Raw genomic sequence first — 13,983 nt, forward strand, 5'->3', positions numbered from 1 at the left:
GGAGTCTCCCACTCTGGAGACATTCAAAACCCGCCTGGACGCTGTCCTGTGCAACCTGTTGTAGGTGACCCTGCTCTGGCAGGGGGGTTGGACTAGATGATCTCCAGAGGTCCCTTCCAACCCTGACCATTCTGTGATTCTATGATCTACCTGCACTTATGCAAAGCATTTGACAGTGTCCCGCATGACACCCTGGTCTCTAAATTGGAGATATGGATTTGATGGGTGGACCACTTGGTGGATAAGGAATTGGCTGGATGGTCACACTCAAAGGGTTACAGTCAATGGCTCAATGTCCAAGTGGAAAACAATGATGAGGGGCATTCCTCAGGGGTCGGTACTGGGACCAGTACTATTTAACATCTTTGTTGGTGACACAGACAGTGGGATTGAGTGCACCCTCAGCAAGTTTGCCAATGACACCCAGCTGTGTGGTGTGGTCAACACGCTAGAGGGGAGGGATGCCATCCAGAGGGACCTGGACAGGTTTGATAGGTGGGCCCATGCCAATCTCACAAAGTTCAACAAGGCCAAGTGCAAGGTCCTTCATGCGGGTCGCGACAATCCCAAGCACAAATACAGGCTGGAAAATGAATTGAGAGTAGTCTTGAGGAGGACTTAGGCATGTTGGTTGATGAGCCGGCAATGTACGCTTGCAGCCCAGAAGGCCAACTGTATCCTGGGCTGCATCAGAAGAAGTGTGGCCAGCAGGTCGAGGGAGGTGATTCTACCCCTCTACTGCACTCTGGTAAGACCCCACCTGGAGTACTGTGTCCAGCTTTGAAGTCCTCAGCACAAGAAGGACATGGACCTGTTGGAGTGGGTCCAGAGGAGGGCCACAAAGATGATGGGCTGGAGTATCTCTCCTGTAAGGACAGGCTGAGAGAGTTGGGGTTGTTCAGCCTGAAGAAGAGAAAGCCCCAGGGAGACCTTACAGCAGCCTGCCACTATCTGAAGGGCACCTAGGAGAAAGCTGTAGAGGCACTTTTTACAAGGGCATGTGGTGATAAGACGATGGGTAATGGCTTCAAACTGGAAGAGGGGAGATTTAGAACAGATATTAGGAAGAAATTATTTACTGTGAGGGTGGTGAGGCACTGGAACAGGTTGTCCAGTAAAGGTGTGGGTGCCCCAATCCCTGGAAGTGTTCAAGGCCAGGCTGGATGGGGCTTTGAGCAACCTGGTCTAGTGGGAGGTGTCCCTGCCTATGGCAGGTGGGTTGGAACTCTATGATCTTCAAGTTCCCTTCCAACCTGAACCATTCTATGATTCTATTTTGATTTGACGAGCGACAGTATTTCTGAAGGTAACAGTCAAACTTTACTTTTGAACATAGAGCAAAATTACCAATATTATTATGATAGCTATACCTGAAGGGGCAAATAGGCTCAAAAGATCACCTCAGCAAGATTTAATCAAAGACTATACATGAATAAAACAGTTACACTTTATGATTCAAGTGCAGATGGCAAACAACTCAAATCCATGTAATATACAGAAACACCCCCAAGGGATCTAATGGATATATAACTAGCTGCAGATGGAGGACTCTATGTGTGACAATAGCACGGGAGTATTTAAAATCCCCAGGCATGTACATTTCTCTTAGCTATAGCTAATTAGTAAATAAGAGTGGAAAAGTATTTTGGAAGAGATGTTGACTGTAAGAAGAAAAAAATAAATACAAATCACACGGCTGGAGGGTCTGTTGGGCACCAGCAACAGTAAAGGTCAGATTCTTCATTTACTCTTTCTGAAAATGTTAAATATGTAGCTGAGCTGCCCTGACTATACTGTGTTTGTAGTATTTGGTTTCCATTCAGAAAGTCATTTATTCTGTTGGACTGTGAAACTGTTTAGAGGAAAGGTTCTGTTAGTTCTTCAGTATATATTTACTTGTTGCATTTTCTGTAGCTAACCAAACATAAATAACTCTAAAATTCAGTGGTTTAAGGTGATTACTTTAATGCTTCAGGGTATTTTTTTGTTTGTCTGTTTGTTTCTGGCACCTAGCAAAATGAAGATCATGATATTCCACCAGACTGAACTACATAAAAGGCCTTTCTTACTTTATTCTGTACATTTTTTGGGTGTAAAGCAAATCAGAGGCTGTAGACTAGCATCCATGGAAACTAAAATCCTTTGACTATAAAATTGCCTGGGTATTGCCTACACAGGCTTTAACACAAACAGGTTGTCAACATGCCTACTCATTCCATGGCCTCTAGGTTGCAAGCAGTAATTTAGATTTCCAACAGTGTAATCACCATTCATTCTGTTATACCTCCCTGCTATCCTACTTTATTCATAGAGCATACCTGTCTATTAAAGCTTTTGATTTGGCAAGTTAGAAATCACCTTACTTTTGTGGAACCAATATTTTCATCTTTAAATTGATAATGTAAGGTTCAACACTACTTCTTTTGGGTTTCCTAAATTCAGTCCTTGGACATAGCAAAGGTGGTAGTCATCCTTTTGCCAAGCGTGAAGGATTTTCGTTTTCTTAGAAATATAGGAGAATATAGAGATTAGATTGCCATTATAATACACTATAGTGATAACTAATGATGTATAGACCTCCAAAATTGTCTTTTTAGATGGAAGAAATTCAGTGACTGAGTCTTATCTCTGTTATTGTGTTTGAAGTTATGCTTTTTCTTTCTGACATTTTCAGAAGGCTTTGGAAAGCTGTGCAAATCCTTCTACAAATCCTCCCTCCTCATTTTTTTTTCTTCTTCAATTTATTTGACTGTGCATCTGTAATCCAAACAAAACTTTGATTTTTAAACTGCATTTACCTTTTCTCTCCAGGCATTTGGGCAGTTTGTGTGTGTGTGCGTAACATTAAAAAGCAAGGAACATAAAGGTAGAACAAGATGGATGGAACAGGGAGCAGAGTACCCTTCCACTTGAGATCTCCTGGGTTAAAACACTCTAACATCTGAAGTTAGAGTACATGTCTTGTTGTGGTTTGGGCCGGAGTGGCCACCAAGGTGAGTGACAGATGGTCTCCCTGATGTTTTTCTTCAAGGAGAGGAGGGAGAGAGGGAAAGAGACTTATGAGTCTCTGATTACAAGGCATTTTAGAAAAAAAACACTTGTAATCTTTTCTGTGACAATGTTATGCTTCATGTGAGCAAAAATTCACCGTAGTGACTAGCACTGGAGCCCTCAGTCTTTGGGAATTTCTCTGTTTTCCAGGAATACTTGTTAATTTTGCAGATAGTGACAGTTTCAGCTGGAAACACAGCAAACATCTTGTGCACAGAATGTCCTTACTTGGTCTTGTTAGGATGCTCACTTGAAGGGTAGAACTCAGACCTCAAATTCAGACTTAGCATGAAGAAGAGAGAGACATTCAAGGCTCATGTTAAAGAGGCTTCACAACTGGATTCCAGTTTCTGTTCAACACTTGTCTCACTGCCCATGTTTCTGCAGCCTATTGCAGTGAGCAGCAGGTTGGCCACAAATGTATGGGTCAGTACTTGTGGCCCCAGGAATTTAGAAAGGAAAAGTAAGACATTTCTATCTATCTTACAAGTTTGGCATTCTTGCTTGAAGACTGGATGAAGCTGGGGAGCTATCCAAATCAGCTGCCGTGAAGGAAAGGAGAGCTTTGGAAAAACCCATTCTCAGGATACCATTTCACTAGGTCATGCAGACAGCTTGCTGGCAGCGGGGAGTTTGTATTCAGATTCTTGATGGGCAGAGTAGTCACTGAGTCTGGACAGGCAGCAGGTGTCTCACACAGGGGTGTGGGAACAAAAGAACACTTGTTATTCTGGGCTTTCGTCTACCAAATACAAATATACATATATTTTTCTTACAATGCTTCAGCTCATACCAGCCTACATTATTTGTAGACTGATTATTTAAAATGTTGTCCATCTCTACCTCTTATTCTACTATTTTGTTTTTCTAGACATACACATCATCTCAATTTTCTTTCAACATAGATAATACTAGAAAAAGAGGATCCCAACATTGTCTCTTCCCATATGCCTGTTTCTAAACCTCTAGACTGATATCTGAGTTCATGTGTAACCTACTGCACATGAGCTGAGTTACGTTAAGTACACAGCTGCAGTAAAATGGCAATTTAATTAATGCTGCAGAGAAAGAGCTGAAACCATGCAAATGACTCATTATCACAGTGAACAAAACTGATCATTAAACCAATCCGTTACAGTCAGTTGAGGAGACATTTTTGTAATTGTGTATATGAAAAAGTGAATATGTCTGCGTGAAGATGAGAAAGTGTAAAGTGAGAAAGAGAAACGACAGATGTGACCGCTGAATTCATTGCTGAACCCCTGTGCAGAAAGTCAAGCTGAGTGGCCGTCAGCTTGACATCACCTCAGCAGTCAGGAGATGAACAGGAGGAACATCGCTTCTCTAATGGGTCTGGGGGTCTGGAAAACCCACTTTGGACAGTTGCTTTGTTGTGTTGGTTTGGTTTGTTTTTTTTTAATTGTTAATATTAAAATACACCAGAGCACCAGAACACTGGGGCAAGCTATTTGAAGACTGTCTGGTGAGGTAAGACAGTTATAACTTTCTTTGGAACAAGAGCCAGAAGAAACATCAACCACAAGGAATAATGCAAATGGGAGAATGTAATTTAGTAAGCAGTTACTGCACTAAATTAATTAAGTAAATTGATATAAAATGTCTGTGCTCTTCAATGACTTTATCTGTTTATTTTCTGGGAGGGTAATAGTGTGGTGATGTAGAAAGGAAGGTCTGAAACTGAAATGAAATCCTTGTTTGACCATGTACATCCCAAGTTTCACAACTGCGATAATTTATTCTCCCATAACTACTGCGTAAGGACAATATATTCTGTACAAGAACTGAGACTCCCCACACCAGAGCAAAAGAGATGATAGGTAATAGACTGTAATACAGGTGTTCCTGCCTCACCAGTGATGCCAAGACCGTGAACAGCTTGCTGGTAGGATGACATCCCAAAAGTGAGAGTGAAAGGTAATTCTTACCCTGATTTTAATCCTGAATGACATGCCTAGGTGTTACGAGCTGAGCAAAATTTCATTTTGAGAGAAATGAAAGCAACACTGTTATTTTTGCTTGAACTGGGCGCAGGCACCCAGGTGCCAGCAGAGTTGAGGGGGGCCGCAGAGGCGGCCGGTGTGAGGAGCGGCCGGACAGAGCTGGTTCCCAGTGGCTCCAACTCACCCACCGCCTGGTGCTGCTGACCCCAGCAGGCAAGATGGCAGCGCCTCTGTGGTAACTTATTTGAGAAAGGGCACAACTCTGTGTGGCAGTGTGAGGAGCGAAAGAAAAAAAGTGTGAGAAACAGCTCTGCAGACAGCAAGGTCAGTGAAAAAGGGAGGTGAGGAGGTGCTCCAGGTGCTGGAGCAGAGGTTACCCTTCAGCCCACGGGATGGACCTATCCATACTGCAGCCCAGAGAGGACACATGCTGAAGTGGGAGAGAAGCGTGGAGAGGATGGAATAGCAGAAAGGAACGGTTATGGACTGACCGCAACACCCCATTCCCACCAGTGCTGCTCACTACAGGGAGGTGGAGGCGTCTGGAGTGAAGCTGAGCCTGGGAGAGGGGTGTTTTAATTTATTCATCTTTGTTTCTTACTACCTGGCTGTAACTTAGCTGGCAGTAAATGAAATTCATCTTCCCCAGATCTAATCTGTTTTGCCAGCGATGCTAACTGTTAAATGATCTCCCTGTCTTTATCTCAATGAATGAGATTGTTCATCCCATTATCTCCCCCATGTTCTGTTGAGAAGGCAGAATGAGAGAACATCTGGGTGCTGAGCAAGGCTGACCCACCACATCTTTGCTCATTGCAAGCCTCTAGCTGTTTGCAATGATTGCTGTCCTTTCAGAATCGAAATTTGATGTACTTGTGATGAGCTATATGAGACAAGAAGTACGAAATGGGCACAACGTGAGATTAAATGGGATGAATGAGAGACATTCCTAGAAACTGTGGTTTTGATCTGTCTTCAAAAGCTTGTAAGAGTATAGTAACTCCCTGTTAAATTGTTAAGGTCTTCATTAAACATTATTCTGTCTAAAAGTTGAGTGGAAACAAATATACCATTTTAGCTTATAAGCAGAAGCATCACACAGATGTTAAAAACTGTCATGTTATCTTCTTAAATTGTGCTTAATTGGTTATTTTTTTTTGTAAAATTACCTGGAAATAGCAAACTCTCTAGCTGTTCAGTTTTTATTAAGACAAAGATCTCTAAGTTTGTGATGATCCATTCACAGGGAAGTGAAAATTTGAGATCCAATGACGTCTCAAGCCATGACTAATGCAAGACAATTTCTCATTCCAGGAATATCAAACATCCATCCTTAGGTAAGGCGGGTTGATTTGCTAATTTCAAATTAACCTGCTCTGCCCTGGACGTAAATTATGAGCATATTGCTTTTTAAATTAATACTGAGTTTGATGCTACACAGGAAGAGTGAGAACAAAACTTTAAACTATAGTTGCATCAGGAAGTCTCCGAGGGCCACACTAGGCATAACAGATAAGGACTTTTGACTATGTCATTGATGTGCTGCAGCACAGTCCTAAAAGTTGCCAGTGGCTAAGTGTTTGGGACAGGAACATTTGTTCACACAGCAGGGAATGAAAAACTGTCTTTTGAAGTACTGAGATGATGGGCTGTTACTCCTCAAATCAATGCTTGCTAAAATGCAAGTGCTTAAAATTTTGAGCCTGAACGTGGTTGTGATGCCACCATCAAGCATATTTAATGAGTATCATGATCTGTATCTGACTTGCGACAACTTGCCTCTAAGAAAAACTAAATAATGATGAGTTAAAAGCAAAAAATGCTCCTTCCAAAACTGAAATATAATATTTTCAGTTTATGAGGAGGCTAGTGGTGGTTATACAGTTCGTCTTAGGATTTTATTATAGCAGATACAGTGTCTGAGAAACATACTGAGAGCAAAAAACTATCAATCAGCTTTGCTCATAGTTAAATATATTTGCTCATCTTTCTAGATTTAGAATTTTACCCTAAAACAAGTTAAATGAATACTGTAATATTGTTTTGTAATTTCTGATTTGGTCTTAATGTATCCCTCTGTTATAAAGATTAAATTTAGGAATGAAAATCAGATGTTGATGCCAGTAGATGTGGAAATATGGTATATAGTACATCCCCATCTATTTCTGCTTTTTGAATTATTGTCATTTTTTGAAAGCTAGTATAACTTGCAATTAACATAGCAAAAGAAAAAAAAAACCCTCTTCTATCAATCAAAGGTGTTTCATAAATTTTAAATGGTTCCTTGCATAACTTTTTGCAAAACCATCTAATACCTGCTTTAGCATTCTAATTCCACATCTTATTCTTTTCCTTGCTTGGGCTAAACCTACTGGTATCAATAACGTTATCCGCAAAAGGATTGTACATGAGAGTCACAAGAAAGTCAATATTAAGCCTCTACTTCAGGTGCCCAAAGTCTTAGGGAAATTCATATATTGAAATTCTACGTGGAACAAGAATTCGAAATGTGAAGTATATTTTGAAAGTCTAAAGAGTTTTATAGTTTTCAGTAACTTAGGTGTGTTTGTCTAGGAAGTAGGAAATGCTAAATAGAGATGTTGGAACAAGGTGGGTTATATTCAGTGAACATACCCTAGCCAAATAAACTTCTTTTCTCTTTTTGATACCACACAATTCAAAGGAAACTGGAATCAGGCATGTGAATGTAAATAAGTTAAAGCAGCTTCTCAAAAGCAAGCTCAGAGCATGAGATTTTCTAAGAAAACTAACTCAGCATGTTGCCTCCCTTAATGAACAGATACCACCTGCATCCATTTGGGATTCGGGACTAAATTTTGTTCTTGAATCTGTGCCTAAGTCAGGTTAATTGCCCTTCTCAAGTGCAACAGGAGAAGGCTTCTGACATTAATTGCAGATAAGTCCTCTAACCTCTGGGATATAAAGGGAAAGACTTGGGCTCAAATCCTCTCCTAAGCAAATCAAACCCTTATTTGTTAAGAACATGATCTTAGCTACAAGGCTATAGAGTATTTTGGAATAGATTTCTCATTCTCATCTTGTGAAGGTTGGGTTGCTTTTTTTTTAGTGAGTGGAATATCTAGGCATTTGTCTTACTAGTGTGCCTTACTAGTTTTCTTTTTCATGTGAATGCTATAGCCAGTGACTGACAGTGTCTCTTACTGTTGCCAAATGAATATTGCATTATTCCATGAAAAAATGAAAGAATTTCAGCAGGGAAAAATAAGTCTCAAGTTAGAATAATTTATGTCTGGTGTCAGACCTGGTTTAAGTTGCTTCATATAATTGAATGTCTTAAAAGTCCCCAATCTCCTACAGTCCAGGTGATTGTTGTCAGGTCAAATTTGACAGCCTGGTCTTTGCTGACCTTTCACTTGAATAAAAACTAGTTCTACCATGTCCTCTCAGTTATGTCGCTTAACATGAGATAAGAAAGAAAGTAGTTATTTCATGGATATCATTGAAAATTAGCTAGAAGATAAAAAGAAGTGTGATTCATTCAAGCCTTAGTGCAGCAAAAACTGCTAGGGCACTTTACTAACAGAAACATAGGTTTCCTGCTTAAACATCTGCAAAAAAATTGTGTAACTGCTAACAAGTTTCCTAAAGTAAATCTTTTTAACTGGATGTGATAAGAAAATAAGGGAGATGGATAGGAAGCTAGTAAGAATACACAGGAAATACTATATAAATATCTCAGATGAGATGAATATGATGTACTGGATAATTTTTAAAGCATCATTTTTAAATAAAAAAAAAATATCCAGAGCTTGAAGGAGTAGTATCAATTTCCTGCATCAATAGTGTAACTTTATGTTCTTTATATTACTATGCTTTCTTTTCTGGAAGAGAATTAGGATTTTTTTTTTTTTAAGAATTTCTATGGACAGAATTGTCACTATTAACTAGTTACTCAGTACACTAAATTTCAAAACGTGTATATAAACTAAACATCTCCAACTTTTTAAACATGGAAAATAAGCAATAATCTCAAATTTAAACATAAAAAAAGTTTCTAATGAAAAAAAGAATAACATACAATTTGTTTAAGGAATATCTTTCAGTTGTTTAAGGCACAGAATTCAGATAATTTCAGATATGATTTTAATAAAAACATTTACTTGAAGATATGATAAGCTTTTTAGAAAAGGGAAGTGGATGAATATTTAAACTTTCAAGAAAGAATTAACTTTCTAGGTTTTTCTTAAAATAGCCCCCTCTAATTCTTTGAATCATCAAATTACATGGAACCTACCTACTTAGAAATTAAGTGAACCCAAGACACTGGGCTGTGTAGACAGGTTTCAGGCTTCAGGGCTCTTTTTTATATTTTAATAGAAATACTCCCTGGACAAATATTTCTTATAAGACTTTTTTTTGCTAGGACTAGTGATATCTTTAAAAGAAATAATAATAAAGAAAAAGCAGCTGAGATTGGAATAAAATTTTCTTTGGAATTCAAGCCACTCTAAAAGCTATTGGCCATGAAATTCATTTCTGTCTTAAAGCTTACCTAGACAATAAACTTCAAGGCTCTTGTCTCTTTGAACTCAAGCAGGAAAACAACAGAAATTGAGGTTAAGTGAAAATGATGATGTGGTACTGTTAACTAATTGAGAAAGGTTCCAAAGCTATGGCAACACAGAAAGCATAGACTTTGAATGGAAAAATACTTAACACTTTTTCTGTCTTGAGTTTCTGTGTCACCAAAGATCCTTTAACAAAACTGAAACTCTAAACCAGTTGGGCTAGTCTTCTTTGTTCAGTTATATACATTAAAACCAGGGCAGATTTAGAACTGAAATTGGCTTAAAATGCAGGACTTGCATTCTAGCTTTCTCTGAATAAAAGACCAGGCTTCAGGCAAGCAGTTCTGTTTTTTGCCTTTTCCCATTATTCTGGTAGCTGGAGGGGAGCTGATAGGTTGTGCTGGAAAATATCTTGTCTAATCATAATGCTTAGAACCATTGTGTCAGACTGCTTAGAGGGAAAATGAACAACTACTGCTATTCTAGTGCACTTGTAACAAACCACTTATCAAATCATATTTTCTGGGGTCTTTAAGAAGTTTTATTCATTAGCACAGCCAGCTGCAGCTTGCACTGATTTACTAATATATATATATACACACACATGTATGTATTTGACAATCTGTGCATAAGGAAACATAGAGAACTTGTGCAAGTAAGACTCGGAGATTGCAAGGGAAGTGGGGTAACTAGAGCCAGAAGGGGAGCCCCTGGATATCATAGCAGTCTTATACCTGCATGTGGCAGCATCAGAACACCAAATAAACATCAGGAAAGTAAAATATAAACATAAGCAAAAGTAAGAACTGAATGGGCACATGGTTCATTTGTCTACTCTACACTGGCAGCCTCAAGAGTGAACATTTTGCCATGGATCATCTGTTCATGATCTCTGCAGACGGCTCTCCCATCGTTACAGAGCATTTGAGAGAGCTCTGTTAAGCACAGCACCGATAGTACATCATCTGGGACTGCAGCTGTTATCCAGAGAAAAGTCAGAAAGGAAAATGAAGGGAGGGGAGGAATAAATCAAAAGCAGCCTGCTCTTGGCGCTTATCACACCATGCTCATTTCTCTTTGCTGCAAATTTTAGCATCTATGGCAATGCAGAGGATTATCTGAAATACCAACATTCCTCATGGATGTTACTACAGGGACATACATTCTAGAGTGTTCGGATTCTCTTATTTCAGCCAAGTCATTTCATTCAGTCCATGTTGCAGCTGACAGTGCAATGCTTATAGGATCAATAGAAAACTGTTTGGTTTACCATGTGGAAACATTTATAAAGATACATTAGGCAAATAGAATGATTATGCAGAGAAACTATCATTCTTTCAGTGTTCTTGATCTGACTGCCTATAGGAAGGCAAACTATGGCCTGTGTCTGAACCTAAACTGTGAAATGCACTGACAACTCACTTGGGTATGGACACAGATACAATTCTGCAGGGCTCGTTGAGCGGTTTCCTTCAGAAAATTCAGAGGTAGATCTCAGCAGCAAAACTATTGACAAAGCTTTGATAGAGTGGTCTTTAAAATGATTTAGAGTGTGCATGAGTGGTGTAAGTCTTCTGCAGAACTTTCTCTAACATCGTTGTCCATGTTCATTCTGTCATAGAATAATTTCTGAGCTCTTTTCCATTGAGTGTGATAAACAGCAATCCCTAATCAGTCACTTTTGACTACCCAGAAAAGTCTAGAGTAGCAGTAGACAGGTACCCACATCCAGACTGGATGTCAAGCCCTATGGAACCACTGGTGAAGTACTTTCCTGTAGTAGCTACTCTTCAAGCTACCATTTATTATGTCTAACACACAGTCATAGAATTATCTGGGTTGGAAGAGACCTCTAGAGGTTATCTAGTGAAACCTCCTGCTCCAAGCAAATCTAGGTAGGGAAGGTTAGTCAGGGCCTTGTAAAGTAAAGGCTTGGGTATCTTCAGGAATACAGATTTTTTGACCCCTCTAAGCAGCCTGTTCCTGTGTTTGACCACCTTTATGATCCTTTTTTCTTTTTCTTTATATCTGGTTGAAATTTCCCACGTGTCAACTTTTATTTGTTGCCTCTTGTCCTTATCTGCTGCATCTCTGCAAATAGTCTGGCTCCATCTCCTCTGCATCTTCCTATTAGGCAGCGGTAGGCGGAAATAAGATCTGCCTCCAGAAACCCAGTTCTCTTGGCCTCTCCTTGCAGGTCGAGCACACTGCTGACTCATGTTTGTGTTAGAAAAAACACATCACTATGAACATCAACATCTGTCACAAACACAAATTCCTGCATGTATCTTCCATTTGGCTGAGTTATTTAAAATGGAGAGTTCTGTTCTATTGGGCAGCTTTACCCAGGAAAAAACCCCAGGAACCAGGAGAAGCTCTATGTACAGAAAACAGGTTGAATATATTAATTCTTTTTTTTTTTTTTTACTTGGCTTATTCAGTACTTGATATATTTTTCTTTATCAAAATTAAACACATTTTAGAATTTGAAATGCAATAAAATCCACCTACCTAATTATAGAGTTGGAACAGCACTAAATATCACAGAGGAAATAGTAAGAAGACCCCTTTAATCAAGTGATCAAATGATGATTCAGTGTAAGTCACACTTATCTTCATAGCATGTTAAGTAACAGCTAATCAAATGTTATATTCATCATTTCTACTGTATATTTCTTAGGGTACCTTGTCTGCAAGTTGAAGAAGACAGGTTTTATAATCAATTTTACTTTCTCTCCCTTGACGCAATAACATGAGTCGACTGAAGTCTTTCCAAGAATGTAGCTAATGTATCTATTTTAATGAGTAGCTGCAGGTCTCTGATAGTCTGACCGATATTCCCCAAACTGTTATTATCTGTCGTTTGCTGCAGAGAATAAGTACAGTTTAACTGGTAGAAATATATGATCAGCTGACTAATCACAATAGAGGATATTGCTGCAAACAGCTAGATATTTGCAAGACGTAGTTTAGTTCCACAGTGCTGTAATTACTTCCTATTCCAGGTAGGGTAGGCTGGAAGAGACATGACGCTTGGAAGTGTGTATTTAGAGATTGTGTGGTATCTCCAGATAAAATGTCATTGGATAAACCAGTGTTCACTAAATATACAAAAATATGTAAATTCAAGTAGGTTCTGTTATCTCTAGAAAGTTTGAGGAAACCTTTTCAGTTCTCCAAACATGAGAAAAGTTACAAGGGGGCAAAGCTGTATGTTAATTAATGGAAGTTATTACATTATAGGTGTTCTTACCTATGAATTCAATGAACATGCAGTCAGAATGGTTGTGTGTGAATTTTCTGGGGTTTACAATACGGAAATGACACAAATCCTTCTTCTTTTTTTGTTTCTAAAATGCAAATTGCTGTAGGCCGGAGGAAAGGAACATGTATCTCAAATTATTTTTCTGCCTTTTTATAAATACCCATTTGGAAATGTATTATACAAGCAAGGGTTATAAGCAAGGAAACTGCCTCCAGTTTATTGGGGGTTTTGGGTGTGTTCAGCAAAAGCAAGACTTTGTGCACTATTTTAAAGGAAATAGAGCTGCTTCACAGATGTCTGACCATCACCGGCTTCTCCTTGGTAACCGAAACAATCAGCTTTCCTCTAAATTTTGGCTAAGAGCCTAGGTTAGAAAAGGGAAGCTTCATTTCATTTGGTGCTCCTAGAGAAGAAATATAAGCTTCAAGGCACGCCTTGGAGGCATAACAAACTTGGGCTCTAGTGGATTATTGCAGGAAGTGAGTTCTAAAATCATCGAAGCATCCCAACACTGCCAATAGCACTGTTACGTTTAGGCTGAGTGATCTCTGACTTAGGTATCTCTGGTGATCAAAACTGTGACATGAAATTGTAAGCCGAAGAGGTGATGATTCCCCCTAATATTCAGACAACAAAATGCCTTGTTCTTTATCGATTGAAAGAGTCAGTACACTTTTCACCTGTAAGTACAAAAAGCAGATTCAGGTTAGACTGCTGGTTTACTCAATGTTGGAGGGGGGAGAAGTATCTAGAGCAGAAATTTTAACAAAATGAATAATCGTGTAGTTAAATTCTAGCTGTTCTACTCCAGTGGCTGATACTTTGTTTTATAAAACTGGAAACAAAGACAGGATAAACCCTTCAGTTCATAATGTTAGAACTGATCCAAATCTGTTGAAGTTGAGGGCAGTAGACTGTATAGAGATGACTGCATTTCTTAGTGTTCTATTCTGAATTATTTTGTAAGTAGGAAAAGCAGTATAAAAGGAAACAGGACAATCAGGCAAAACTGGCACCCTGGTATTTTCAAAGAATTAAAAATCTTTAGAATTGTGATTTACAGAACTGAAATTCTGTCTTTTCAACATAATTTCTTTTTCTCAGCTATAGATATTTGAACAATATAATAAATGCTGTGTTCAAGGGACAGACATAT

This window comes from Charadrius vociferus, unplaced genomic scaffold (genome assembly GCF_000708025.1).
Source record: "Charadrius vociferus isolate BGI_N301 unplaced genomic scaffold, ASM70802v2 scaffold23, whole genome shotgun sequence".
Lineage (NCBI taxonomy): Eukaryota > Metazoa > Chordata > Aves > Charadriiformes > Charadriidae > Charadrius > Charadrius vociferus.